Source organism: Oncorhynchus clarkii, chromosome 17 (genome assembly GCF_045791955.1).
Source record: "Oncorhynchus clarkii lewisi isolate Uvic-CL-2024 chromosome 17, UVic_Ocla_1.0, whole genome shotgun sequence".
NCBI lineage: Eukaryota > Metazoa > Chordata > Actinopteri > Salmoniformes > Salmonidae > Oncorhynchus > Oncorhynchus clarkii.
This window is the reverse complement of record NC_092163.1, coordinates 37,114,375-37,130,245: the sequence shown is the minus strand read 5'-3', so window position 1 is coordinate 37,130,245 and position 15,871 is coordinate 37,114,375.

The window sequence follows — 15,871 nt, the reverse complement described above, 5'->3', positions numbered from 1 at the left end:
ACTGCCCACGGTACACTTACCTGTGCTTAGCGCTGTGGCGGACCTTTCATGTTGTCAGTCGGTGATTGTCATGCAAATAAACTGCCGGTCTCACGGTAGTTGGCCGTTAATGAACACCAACGCGTTAAGCATGTGGATGTGAACGGCAGATAAACGTACTGTATGAGTAAGTGTGTGTGGGCGACGTGCGTATGTGTGAGTGTGTTCGCATTATACAAGGGGTTAGCCAAAAGTAAATGTGCGCCCGTAGTCCCTGGGCAGATAAGGGCCTTTACACAGACGCTATACAAATACTTACTAAAACAATACAAAATACATTTCATCCAATAATATATAATTCTAACAACACTATCATCTTACATATGAGGAACCACAGATAACTCATGTGTACAGGTTTGGATAGATTTGAGCCATGTTTTCATTGAGAAAAAAAAAAACAATAATCGGTGCAGCTTCTCAAGTCCATGGGCGTTGCATTCCAGTATATTGTAGCTCTTACAGAGAAAGCAGATTGACCGATTTTACTGTGTCGAAAAGGGATAGCGCAATCCCCTCTAGTTACTGCCCTTCTTATCGTGGAGGTGCTTTCCTTGAGCATGATATGCCGGCATAGAGGTGGAGGGGCAAGACCATGCAGGATCTTAAAGACAATGCTTGCATCTACCGCTTAACTTTTTATGGCTGCAGGGGCAGTATTGAGTAGCTTGGATGAAAAGGTGTCCATTGTAAACGGCCAGCTCCTCAGTCTCAGTTGCTAATATATGCATATTATTATTAGTATTGGATAGAAAACACTCTGAAGTTTCTAAAACTGTTTGAATTATGTATGTGAGTATAACAGAACTCATATTGCAGGCAAAAACCTGAGAAATTCCACTTCCTTGTGTGGATTTTTTCTGGGGGTGGCAGAATTTCTCTCATTGAAATTACAGCGAGATATGGATGAGTTTTCACTTCCTACACCTTCCACTAGATGTCAACAATCAATAGAACTTTGTCTGATGACTCTAATGTGAAGGGGGGTCGAATGAGACAGGAAAGGTAAGGAAACATTTATCATGTATTTTCTGGTTTCTGTTGACTCCAACATGGTGGCTAATTTGGCTACTGTTCTGAGCTCCGTCTCAGATTATTGCATGGGTTGCTTATTCCGTAAACTTGTTTTGAAATCTGACACAGCGGTTGCATTAAGGAGAGGTGTATCTATAATTCCATGTATATAACTTGTATTATCATCTACATTTATGATGAGTATTTCTGTGTGTGGCTATGCAAAATCACTTGATGTTTTTGTAACTAGTGAATCTAATACGCCAATGTAAACTCAGATATTTTGATATAAATATGAACTTTATCAAACAAAACATGCATGTATTGTGTAACATGAAGTCCTATGAGTGTCATCTGATGAAGATAATTCAAGGTTAGTGATTAATTTTCTCTCTTTCTGCTTTTTTGTGAATGCTATATTTCGCTGGAAAATGGCTGTGTTTATTGTGGTTTGGTGGAGACCTAACAATCGTTTGTAGTGCTTTTGCTGAAAAGCATATTTGAAATCGTACACTTTGGTGGGATTAACAACAAGATTACCTTTAAAATGATATAAAACACATGTATGTTTTAGGAATTGTAATTATGAGATTTCTGTGGTTTGAATTTGGCGCCCTCTATTTTCACTGGTAGTTGTCATATCGATCCCGTTAGCGGGATTGCAGCCATAACAAGTTTTAAAGCTATCCAGACTAAATAAATAATGTTCGAAAATGATATGACAGTGGTGGTAACGGTTTGGTTTGTTATCAAAAATCTTAAGTGTTTGTTTGTAGAGTGAATCAATTGGTTTCAGAATTTTTTGAATTTTTATCCCTTTTTCTCCCCAATTTCGTGGTATCCAATTGTTGTAGTAGCTACTATCTTGTCTCATCGCTACAACTCTCGTACGGGCTCGGGAGAGACGAAGGTTGAATGTCATGCGTCCTCAGATACACAACCCAACCAGCCGCACTGCTTCTTAACACAGTGCGCATCCAACCCGGAAGCCAGCCGCACCAATGTGTCGGAGGCTACACCGTGCACCTGGCAACCTTGGTTAGCGTGCACTGCGCCCGGCCCGCCACAAGAGTCGCTGGTGCGCGATGAGACAAGGACATCCCTACCGACCATGCCCTCCCTAACCCGGACGACGCTAGGCCAATTGTGCGTCGCCCCACGGACCTCCCGGTCGCGGCCAGTTACGACAGAGCCTGGGCGCGAACCGGTTTCAGAATATTAGCTCCTGCTTGTGACCAGCATGTGAGGCAATAGGATCTTTGACCCTTTGTAGCCTTCTCACTCATCTTAATTCACAATTCATTCAGGATTATACGTAATCACGATAGCATCCCAATTGACGTAGGAGTGTTGAGAAACATATCCTATTCTTATTTACAATAAAAGTGACTCCAAAATGACACAATACATTATATACCATTCATCATGTCTTCTTGGACATGTTTTGGAATCCATGGTAGGACAGATGCGCTTCCCTTCCCTCTCATTTGCAGAGAGAAAGCAGAGATTATCTCATGCTGCCATTGTGTGTGATATCTGCAGTGTACGAGATGTCTGCTCTGTCGTATATAATTGCCTGTGCCTCACGATCCATCATTGAGTTGTATTTTTCCTCCATTCTTTGCTGTCGCCTCTCCAATATTTCTCCCCATCCTCCTCTTCCTCTGTGGATAGAAAAGCAAAACTTTTTTTCAAAATGGTTCTGACAAGAGTACTTTGCCAACTCAATAAAATTCAAGATAACAAACTTTCTAGTGAAAGATGCGTGGGGGGGAAAACATCATACCTGTCAAAAAGAGAAGCCATCGATGCGGATCCCACATTAGTCACTGATGATTCAGATTTACCCAGGGAAATGAACATTCTTGTCAAAACAAGGTACTACGGTTTTCTTCCCCCACAGAAGCTGAAACCACCTGTCTACCTCTTCTAAACTTTCCAGTCCATATATATTCCACCTTGATTTGGAATCGTCAGGCCTAGTGAGATGCAGCTGTGCTAACTTTTCAGCAAATTATCTTGCGTTAGCCGGCTAATTGCCCCGCTCGCTTGTGGCGTCGCTGTCGGAATACTAAACAGGTGTAAAGGGAGTAAAATGAGAGGGGGGGTGAGTTCAAGGGGGATTATTGCCACCTTTTAAAGGCTATCATTATCTTTGTACACAAGATGCTTGTACACAGTCACTGGGTACTCTTGAACCACAGCCATAGATAATTTGGCAGAGGCTCTGCATGTTGGCACCTATCATCCCATAACAATGTCATTGTAATTTGTTTTCCATCTACAATCTTATTGAATGACAACTTGGTGCCAACTTGGCAGCCAATTGAAAATGTTTGCTGAACTTTCAGAAATCTTTAAATGTTTGCTGTATATTATGTTTCACTGTGTTCCAAACATTACATTCGGTGTATCGCCTACAAACGTTGTTTAAACCCTATACAGAGGGATTGTTACAGTAAGTATTTAGATAGCATTTGCACTGAGGTTGTGAAATGAAATAAATCAGGTGTAGTGAGCGTTACTGCAATATTAAGGCTCACACCATGGAGTAAAAATGGCCGCCTGCCTGGCATTTCCTCAAACTCCATTGTAATGGAAATCCCTTTCACAGACCCAGGGCCAGTTTTTTTTAACCTGTAATCATGATAAATGACCACTCCACCAAGTACACTCAGAGGCACAAATCCCCTTATCTTCCTCCATTACAAAAGATTTGCACCAGTATGTCTCTTTTAGTCCAGTCAAGAGGGCACATTTTTTTCCCCATCATATTAAGGCTGTAATCAGAGCATCAGATACAGGAATATCAAGGGTTGGATATGGTTTCGGGGTGTAGATTGGTGGTTATACTGGTAGCGTATATGATGTATGGCCCTCATCAGTGAAGGTTATGCTCAGATGACCACTATAGCCCATGCCTGTCTGAAGGTCTATGAACACAACATAATGAGCCGTCAGTCAGTCCCATCCTGTCTATCCCAGCGTCCAATAAAATAAGACGTTGCCATAACTGACATAGCACTAATATGTCCGCTCAAATGCCATAACTAAAATTGTTATATGCCACTATTTTGACAAACCAGGCTACCATAGTATACCAGATCAGGCAACGGCTCACAATTCGGGCAGACTGCCTTTGTTTTATTATTGACCTGCCTGTACATATATAAATGTATTGCTTTAATGCCAGACATCCAAGATTCAGCCTCAAAGGTTGAAATATTGATGAGTTTTCAAAGATTCCTTTTGAGTTTGTGCTCTTCTCTCAGTTTGACGTTAGCCGGGGATGGGCATGATTTGGCAAGCATGAGCGTGTGTCACTTATTTAGATGGACAAGGACCAGAGAGACAGCTGCCAATGGAGAAAAGAGGAGAGAGAGAGAGAGAGAGAGAGAGAGAGAGAGAGAGAGAGAGAGGGGTGCGGGGGAGGGAAGGTTAGGGAGCGATGGAGGGAGGGAGGGACGGAGAGACTCAAAAGCTCTGAAATATATGATATTTGCACTTCAGCTATATTATTAAACGGTTAATTTGACAGTGACAAAATAAAACGTCCATCTGAGAGTTTTCTATGTGCAAAATGTATTAAATGCTGTCAGTTGCCTCAGCATGCAATGTGTGAGTGGTGTGTGTGTGTCTGAGACTGATAATAATTCATGATAATACTCTATTTATTTATTTCTAGGCCCAGAGGGAGTTTTGCATTCTTCTTCGACAAGCAAAAAGACAAAAATGAAGCATTTGCAAGTCAATTGAGTGGATTGATACACCACGCGTTAACAAAATGGACCTGCTAGTCTTCTTGTGTAGATATTAAAGCAAACAAAAGAGGAGAAAGCATGTAAATAAACCCTAAGTTAAATCAAACAGGGATCAACAAGTGGAGGTGGAGGGAGGATGAAGGCCTTTTACTGTCTATTTCCCAGTAAAGATGTTAAATATGTCAGCTTAGGTAGTTAAACGTCACTATTTTTGATATATTCCAAATGAGACCGTGTTGATTTAAATGCACTTTAAATCAAGTTTGTTTTGAAGCGTGTCGATGCAGGGGACATGGCTGGTTAATGCCATGATAACGATGTGTGTCTCTCGCCTCTGTAGACACGGTCAAGCCCGGTGACCAGGACACAGTTGTGGTCCAAGGCCAGGGAAATTGACCGTGTCTGAATGGCAGTGGACCCGGTCAATGTAAGGGTCAGCGCACTCTTTGATTGGGGCAGAGCCAGGGGGAGCGCTTCAGGGGCACAGAAATTCTCCACAACACCTCATTGTGTAGCATCATGTAGCCAGTGTCATGCACAGCTTGAGTCAACTGGCACAACTGGTTACACCTTCAAACAGCCGCTATGACTGAAATTGTTTTATGTTACTGTCATTTAACAACGTAGTGTATTGGCGGATGTCGAACCAAAATGGTTGCATGTCAAGCAATCGTACAGATTATGCCTTGAAAGGATGACACGAAAAGTCCCGACCTACAATATGTCCTGCAACGTCTTAGACAAATGAAAACGTTACAAATGAATGGCAGAGAAAGGAGAAAAATGCACAATGAAAGTAGCAGCTTCTGGTGGATGGTATGATTTCTACAGCCTCTCGCGTCAAAGCCCAAAGAATCTGTCTTGCTGTGGGCTCCTGCCACTGTTGCCGTCACAGTGTTGTTGAGTCATCTCTCTGGCTCTGATGAGAGCTCAGGTGGACATGGAGATGTGTATGGAAGGAGGGATGGTGGGAGGGAGGATGGCGTGGAGTGGCTGGCCAATCTAAAGTATCTCCTCTCTGGGATCTCGGTCTCTGCCACCCCCTCCCTTTCATCTCTCCTTCCTTCTGCCTGGTGGAGCGACAGAAAAACATGCCTGGTCTCCACCTGATCGTTATTATTTGTACACCTGCTCCCTGCCACTCTCCCTCCCTTACTGTTTTTCTGTCCCCCCTCATTCATTCGTGCCCGCATTAAGTTCCAGGTCTTTACTAATGGGTGTGAGTGAGTGTGTCTGTGTGTGTGTGTGTGTGTGTGTGTGTGTGTGTGTGTGTGTGTGTGTGTGTGTGTGTGTGTGTGTGTGTGTGTGTGATGGGTGGGTTCGGGGGCTACATGCAGGATGTGGTTGGGAAACAAAAGCAAGGCTAGATAGATCAGAACACTCTGTTACTGTGAGAACCTTAACAGGTGACAACCACAAGTCAGCATTTTGTTGGAGGTGTCACCGCTGGAACACTACATATGTTTCACCTTTGTTTAGCGTTACAAGTAGCCTTTTGGTCCTAGACTTGGCGCTCCGGTACCGCTTGCTGTGTGATAGCAGAGAAAATAGTCTATGACTTGGGTGACGGAGTCTCTGACAATTCTTTGGGCTTTCCTCTGACACCGACTAGTATATAGGTATTGGATTGCAGGAAGCTTGGCCCCAGTGATACGCACTACCCTCTGTAGCGCCTTATGGTCAGATGCCGAGCAGTTGCCATACCAGGTGGTGAAGCAACCGGTCATGATGCTCTCGATGGTGCAGCTGTAGAACATTTTGAGGATCTGGGGACCCATGCCAAATCTTTTCAGTCTTCTGAGGGGAAAAAGGTATTGTTGTGCCCTCTTGATGACTGTCTTGGTGTGTTTGGACCATGATAGTTTGTTGGCGATGTGGACAGCAAGGAACTTCAAACTCTCGACCTGCTCCTCTACAGCCATGTTGATGTTTAATGGGGGTCTGTTCAGCCTGCCTTTTCCTGTAGTCCACGATCAGCTCCTTTCTCTTGCTCACATTGAGGGATAGGTTGTTGTCCTGGCACCACACTGCCAGGTCTCTGGCCTCCTCCCTATAGGCTGTCTCATCAGCAAACTTAATGATGGTGTTGGAATCATGTTTGGCCACAAGTTGTGGGTGAACAGGGAGTATGGGTGGGACTAAGCATGCACCGCCGAGGGCCCCCAGCCTGGCAGATGTGTTGTTGCCTACCCTTACCACCTCGCAGCTGGGTTTACTTTTTTTGTGCGGCCCCCCAAAGAAATGCCACCCCACAGCATGACTGACCCACCACCAAACCGGTCATGCTGGAGGATGTGGCAGGCAGCAGAACGTTCTCCAGACTCTGTCACGTCTGTCACATGTGCTCAGTGTGAACCTGATTTCATCTGTGAAGAGCACAGGGCGCCAGTGGCGAATTTGCCAATCTTGGTGTTCTCTGGCAAATGCCAAACGTCCTGCACGGTGTTGGGCTGTAAGCACAACCCCCACCTGTGGATGTCGGGCCCTCATACCACCCTCATGGAGTCTGTTTCTGACCGTTTGAACAGACACATGCACATTTGTGGCCTGCTGGAGGTCATTTTGCAGGGCTCTGGCAGTGCTCCTCCTGCTCCTCCTTGCACAAAGGCGGAGGTAGCGGTCCTGCTGCTGGCTTGTTGCCCTCCTACAGCCTCCTCCACGTCTCCTGATGTACTGGCCTGTCTCCTGGTAGTGCCTCCATGCTCTGGACACTACGCTGACAGACACAGCAAACCTTGCCACAGCTCGCATTGATGTGCCATCCTGGATGAGCTGCACTACCTGAGACACTTGTGTGGGTTGTAGACTCCGTCTCATGCTACCACTAGAGTGGTCTGTGGTCACCACCTGCAGAACCACTCCTTTATTGGGGGTGTCTTGCTAATTGCCTATAATTTCCACCTGTTGTCTATTCCATTTGCACAACAGCATGTGAAATTTATTGTCAATCAGTGTTGCTTCCTAAGTGGACAGTTTGATTTCACAGAAGTGTGATTGACTTGGAGTTACATTGTGTTGTTTAAGTGTTCCCTTTATTTTTTTGAGCAGTGTACATGGCATTACCACTGGGTCCAGACTATGAACCCCCCCCCCCCAAAAAAAACTCACATTGCTTTCCCCTTTCATTACGACAGTGTAACCTACAGATGAACTACACTGTGACTAGTCTTGATAGACTGACTATGAAACATCATCAATGAATCGAGAGCGTAGCCATACAATTACTCCATTCTCTTTAAAAAGGGTGATGCCGGTCTTCACATAATCATAGGACTGTTAAATGGGGGGGTGACCAACTGAAAATCATCTCCAGGTATTTGATTCTCCATCCATAACCCACCACACCTACTATATCTTTAATTAATTGGAGTAATTAAAAGCTAGTGTGAAGGTTCCATTGCCAAGTGATGTTCGCGGCTGATCTCCTTCGCCCCACAATGCACTTGATCACACGCCACCGTGTGTGAAATGCACCCAATAAGTTGTTCATTATTAATTCATGAGCGCCGCTAGTCAAGACAACGCAATGACATCAAAGTAACAGTGGCAAAGGAAGGGTGGCGGTTAGAGATGACGTCTAGTCTGAGGCTGAACTGTGGCACGTTTGAACTGTGAACTGTTCTGTTGATCAGACATGAAGAGGCTTAAAGACAAGTGGACAAAAGGGAATAAAGACAGAAACAGTGAGGCTTATGGGTCCTGTTTGAAGGATTTAGGAGTCCGCTCCTAGTGCCTAATAAGAATATGGGGTCCATCGGTCCTGTGATTCGGTTTGAGTTATACATCAACATATTTATGACGGAATGCATTTGAGTAAATTGTTTTGGGGAACTGTTGTATGCTTAGAATACAAAATTGGTACCCTCATTTTCATCACTCAGGCGTCTGAGGGAAAATTCTAATCAAGGAGTATTCTTTAAAAGAGGTGTGCAACTCAAATGTGTAAAGATGTCTTTGATGCTCACCTGCAAAGCAAGAGCTACAATAGACATTTGGACTGTTTCCCACTGGACATGCCTTTCAAATGAATTCCAATGAAAACCCAAGACACGTTAGAACAATGTAAAAGCCAAGCGGCACATTTCCACATGAAAGACAGTTGTATTGTGTCTGTGACACTGGAGTCCTCCAGCCATTAGCGACAATTCTAGATTCAGAACAGTCATCAGAGGTGACCCATGATTAAATGGAACAGCAATGTCTGGTGAGGGACTTTCTGTGCATGACCCCCGCTGACCTCTGGCACACACACCCTCTCTCCAACACACAAACACTCCTCCCTCCCTACCACCACCTCATTCTCCATCCATGATTGAAGATGTGAGGACTGTTCCGGATAATCGGATCGACGCCTCCCATTCCACAGGGGGACTCACCCCATCACCAAGAAGACAGGAGAATCCGACAGCTGGAAAACCAGACCACCCCCGTGGACCACCAAGCTCCAAAGGAGGGGGTGGAGAGGGAGGAGGGCTACTGGGGGGGGGGGGGGGGGGGGGGGGGGGGGCTACCGAAGAGCTCAATGCGAATGAGGTGCTCACAGGTCAGTCTTCACTGTACATCTCTATCAGTGCTTTCAGAGTTGGTCTGTCCATAGAGAAAAAGGAAATAGTCACCTGTTGAACAGTTTGATGGAAATGTGAGTTACAGTTTATTGGAAACTAATGAAGTATGAGAATAATTAATTAACATTGTACTCATTCGTGTTAACATAGTTATTCTTGTTTAAATTGATTATTAAGTGTCTGCCTCGTGTATCATCGTATTCTGTCATCTTTAACTTTTACTTCCTGTAAGCAAACGTTTGATTCCCGAGTTCATATTACACCAACATTTCTAGGTGTTACCGGCTGGAATTAAACCCAGATCGTCTCCAGCTGTGTGCCACCAGGCTTTGTTAACTCGCTGAACTAAAGTCTAGGCATTAGCTTGGGGAGCTAAGGCAAGTCTTTAGGTGTCAGATAATTTTACTCAACACACAAGCATGGTTCACCGAACAACCTCTTTCAGACAGGCTCTAGCTGCACTGTATATTTATAGGGTTCATAAGGTTTACGGCACTTCAGCTGCCCATTTTGGCTGCAGAGTGGAGTGACTACTCTTAGGAGAGAAGAGGTGTGTAGGACTGAACGTTGGCACTACCTGTCCCCCACCATACACACCCACCCACACACCAGTTGCCTATTCAGTGCACCTATGAAATAAGAACAACACTGACAGTAATCCGGCTAGTTGCATCCCACCGACCGGTCACGCCTGTCACCTTGGCCTCGCACCGAACAACTGAACCGCGCAACGCCATTTAAGAGCCCCAGATATCGCCGCCACAGAGGGTTTTTGGTTCCGCTGTGCTCCTGACGCGATGCACTCTGACAGATATACCAAGAGTCCTCAGCGAAAAATAGATTTCCAATTTTATTTGGTTCAGTGTGTGATAACATAAAACATATGGCGCTGCTCTCTAATTGTAACTAAGCAAGATCAGAGACGAAGAAAATAACAGCTCATGCCTTTATTAAATAGCAACAGCATTTTATATGCAGGGACACACACACACACACACACACGAGTGCACACGAAGACATGCACGCTTACGGGCACACACACACATACAGAAATCATAGTGTTAGTGGAGGGAGATCATTTGCCTCAGACAGGTTCATACTTGATTCAGTGCTCCCACGACCATTACGCAATTTCAGAGTTCCTTCCCGGACTTAATTATTATTATTTTTTTAAAGATGAATAAAAAAGAAAACAATAATACACGTTGCTTAGATAAGTATTCACCCATCTGAGCTAATACATGTTAGAAACACTTTTGGCTGCGATTACAGCTGTTTTTTAAGAAACTCCAGTGTAGATTTGGCTTTGTGTTGTAGGATATTGTCCTACTGAAAGGTGAATTCCTCTCCCAGGTTTCCCTCTAGAATTTTGTCTGTGCTTCGCTCCATCCCATTTCTGTTCATCCTGAAAAACTCCCCAGTCTTTGCCGATGTCAAGCATACCCATACCATGATGCAGCCACCACCATGCTTGAAAATAAGGAGGCAATTACTCAGTGATGTGTTTTGCCCCAAACATAAGGCTATGCATTTAGACCAAACGGGGTATTCCTCTGCCGTGTTTTTGTTGCAGTATTACTTTAGTGCCTTGTTGCATACATGCAGTATGCATGTTTTCGTAATAATTGTATTTCTGTCATTTAGGTCATTATTGTGGAGTTACTACAATATTGTTGCTCCATTCATCCTCAGTTCTCCCATCACAGCCATTGAACTCTGTAGCGGTTTTAAAATCACCAATGCCCTCATGGTGACATTCCTAAGCAGTTTTTTTCCCCCTGTCCTTCAGTTCAGAAGGACGACTGCATCTTTGATGTGTCTGGGTGATTTAATACATCGTCCACAGCATAAGAATTAGCTCGACCATGCTTAAAAATATATTCAATGTGTGATTTGTTATTGTTACCCATTTACCAATCACTGCCCTTCTTTATGAGGCTTTCAAAAAGCTCCCTGGTCTTTGTAGTTGAATCAGTGCTTGAAATGTAATACTTACCAAAGGGACCTTACATATGTTGTATGTATGTGGGACAGAGGAAGGGGTGGTCATTAAAAAAAAATCACGTCAACCCCTATTATTTCACACAGAGTAACTTTTGTGATTTGTTAAGCAAAGTTTTACTTTTGAATTAATTTAGGCTTTCCTTAACAAAGAGGGTGAATACTTATGCAACAACTATTTTAGTTATTTCACTTTTACAAAATTGTAAAAATGTATTTTCACTTCGACATTAAGGTTGCAAGTTCAAATCCCCGAGCTGACAAGGTACAAATCTGTCGTACTGTTCCTAGGCCGTCATTGAAAATAAGAATTTGTTCTTAACTGACTTGCCTAGTTAAATAAAAGGTAAAATAAATAAATAACTACAATTTTGTGTAGATCAATTACACAGTCTTACATGGAGCAGTACCAGGACTTTCTGGTACGAACTGTACATGTCCACATACAGTGCCTTTAGAAACTATTCACACCCCTTGACTTTCAATTTTTACTGTGTTACAGGATGAATTTAAAATGTGCCACTGGCCGACACAAATTACCCCATAATGTCAAAGTGGAATTATGTTTTTAGCCATTTTAAGAAATGCCTTGAGTCAATAAGTATACAACCCCTTTGTTATGGAAAGCCTAAATCATTTCAGTAGTAAAAATGTGCCTAACAAAGTCATATAATAAGTTGCATGTATTTAAATACTGTGCAATAAGTGTTTAACATGATTTTAGGAATGACTACCTCATCTCTGTACATACAATTATCTGTAAGGTCCCTCAGTCAAACAGTGAATTTCAAACACAGATTCAACCACAAAGACCAGGAAGGTTTTCCAATGGCTCGCAAAGGGCGCCTATTGGTAGATGGATAAATGAAAAAAAAACTATTGGTAGAGGGGGGAAAGTAAAAAAAAAAAAAAAAAAAAGCAGACATTGACAATCCCTTTGAGCATAGTGAAGTTACTAATTACACATTCTATAGTATATCAATACACCCAGTCACTACAAAGATACAGGCGTCCTTCCTAACTCAGTTGCCAGAGAAGAAGGAAACAGCTCAGAGATTTCACCATGAGGCCAATTGTGACTTTTTAAAACAGCTACAGAGTTACATACACATCAAAGATGCACCCGGAACAGCCAGAAAAGGACTGGTCACCTCTGAGCCTGGGCCCTCTCTAGGTTTCTTCCTAGGTTCCTGCCTTTCTAGGGATTTTTTCCTAGCCACCGTGCTTCAATATCTGCATTGCTTGTCGTTTTGGGTTTTAGGCTGGATTTCTGTATAGCACTGTGTGACATCTGCGGATGTAAAAAGGGCTTTATAAATACATTTGATTGATTGAATGGCTGTGATAGGAAACTGAGGATGATCAACAACATTGTAGTTACTCCACAATACTAACCTAAATCCAGTATCACTCTTCATATTTTCAAGCATGGTGGTGGCTGCATCATGTTATAGATATGCTTGTCATCAGCAAGGACTAGGGAGTTGTTTTTTAGGATGAAAAGAAAGAGAATAGAGCAAAGCACAGGAAAAATCCTAGAGGAAACCCTGGTTCAGTCTGCTTTCCAACAGACACTGGGAGAAAAATGCAGCTATCAGCAGGACAATAACACAAAATACAAGGCCAAATATACACTGGAGTTGCTTACCAAGATTACATTGAATGTTCCCGAGTGGCCTAGTTACAGTTGACTTGAAGATCTATGGCAAGACTTGAAAATGGCTGTCTAGCAATGATCAGCAACCAAATTGACAGCGCTTGAAGAATTTAAAAAAGAACAATGAGCAAATATGGTACAATCCAAAGTTCTTCGAGACTTACCCATAAAGACTCACAGATGTAATCAAGGTTATTCTATGTTGAGTCAGGGGGTTGAACACTTCTCTAATTAAGATATATTAGGGATTTATTTATCATCTCTCTTTTTACAAATGTGAGAATTTGTTAAGAGTATTTTGTGTAGATCGTTGAAAAGAAATGACAACTAAATCCATTTTAATCCCACTTGGTAAGACTGCAACATATGGATAAAGTCAAGGGGTGAAGGCACTGTACTTTCTGAAGGTTCTGTAAATTCAGTTCTACAATGAACCCCCAATAGTGGCACAGTTGAAATTCCCTCGAACATCCAGAAATAAACAGTAATATCATTCATCATCATATATATTAGAAACTTTACCACCAAGATGGCCACCTATAGACATATGGTTTCAGTAGGGCGATACGGGACTTCAGAGAAACAGTAAGACCATTCCAGTATAACAGTATTGTCATTTTAAAGCATGCTCTGTTTTCCAAGCAATATCATCTCATTGTAAAATAAATCAATGAATTCACTCTGGCTACGAATAATTCAAATCCTGTGTGTGTTTTTTGAGGACACTTTTCAACACCAAATAGAGAGCGGAAACCCACATTTTACTTAGCAAAAAATGTTTAATCTCTCCTTGATGAGTGTTTATTTACAAGTAGTAAATCTGCAAAATAGGAAACAGAATATTTACACATTGAACATTAACCTGCACACTTGTGACAGTCACTTGAAGTCTGAAACTTAAAGTATCAGAATTATTGTATGTAGGAAAAAAATGTGTTTGCCAGTTTGTCCGTAATTGATCGATTTTGTATTTTCTTGTATCCTTTGCAGTTTTCATTTGGAACAATTACAGCTACTGAGTTGCGAGTTTGAAAAGGAAAATAAATGATCAGAATCTTCTCAAACCAGGGCTTGGAAAGGCAATAGTATGACAAGGCATGACTGGGTCGATCATTTTGGGTCACAGATTCCCAGATCAGAATTAAACGTATTCCCGCTCCAAAAATCATGCCTTTCGAGAATCTCCTTTGAAAAGGTTTTTTTTTAAATCCAGGAATAGGCTTATTCTGCTTCCGTGAAACTGGCCCAATCTGTTTGGGTGGAGATTGATTCAGGAAAAGACTAATGATGAGCTAACTTGAGTTGATGAGAGATGGACCATGTGAGGTCATAACAGTTCATATGTATGTCGATTGACGTAACACTGTAATATGGCATGAGATGGTCAACCAAACAATGTGGGGCTAGCCACAAAACGACTTCCGGCCGGCTGTCGATCATATGACAGCACTATATCGATCCTATGACAGCGTTATGTCAGGCTCTGTGAAGTTTCAGCGCCGGGTTCCTCTTGATCACATTAAATGGCCATGATGCTACTAAATCGACATGCTGTACATTGTGCCACTTCAGTGACACCAACACAAGCCAATCACCATACAAACAAACAAACAGGGACAGATCATGTGAAACAATTAAATCTCACGTAGGAGCCTTCTGGACTTGATCGAAAACTCAAGCAGTCATGCAAAAACAAGCTAAAGTCCTCCTCCCCTCAAGGCCATAACATTGAAACAATGGAACTGCAGCGCAGAGAGAACGGCGCAAAACAACAGAGGCAATGTCCTGAGAAATGGAGAATAAGTTGCGTCTTCATAAAAAACCCAACCAGGGCAGTGATGGGAGTAACTCAAATGAAAGAGTTTGGACAGGCCGAGCTGCCAGCGTGTAATGTATTTTCCACATACACGGTTACGATGCGGATATATCATAGGACTGCTATTAACAAATTCACTGAGCTCCGGAGCTTTGGAGACCAATCTACTTCATGTAACATGTGATCTAAGAGCACCGAAAGATAGACTCAGCAAAAGAGGGAAAGTTGTGTACTCATGGAAAAACATGTTTTTTTAAAAACCCTGTAAAGCTGACTAATCATTTAAAAAAAAAATGCAGTATGTACAGTAGTTAAAAATGTATTATGTCAAAATGTAAAGCTTTCTCCCAACATGTTAGTCAGGTACACGGTTGCTTAGAAAGGAACCCTGTTCGGTTCGAAGAAGCTAACTTTGGAATGTTGTTTTGGCCCAAGAACACTAGTAGTGCAAGACGAGTGGTCCCTAGAAGGGTTCTGTTTGGCTCTCAAAGCAGCAGCTGTATAGTCTGGTCTCAAATCTGTTTGTGCAGTCCTCTCAATACATTGTTAATACTGTCTTGGCCACACATCATAAACTGATCTGGGACCATGCTAGCACCCGTATGTTAACGGTCCGATATGTAGAGAAAGGTACAACAGGAATGCAATATAGCTGTATACATCAATGTCTGTGTCCAAAATGGCACCATATTCCCTATGTAGTGCACTAGTTTTGACCACTGCCATAGTGCAATAGATAGGTATTATGGTGCCATTTGAGATGTACCAATGTGTCCTGTCTATTTAGGGGTGTTTTTTTTTCTTCTTTCATTTCTGTGCAGAGGAATATTGGAAGGAACCTGGCATACAATGAATTGCAACAGCATTTATTTCCGATTAAAATGATAGCCCTGATGGTAAAAAAAAAAAATGAAGATGTGGATTATAGCATCAAGTCACTCATTCAATCTTGAAAAGACACAGATGCTTATCTGATGCAATGTTTTCCACTAATCGTGGAGATCAGAAAATAAACCTTTAG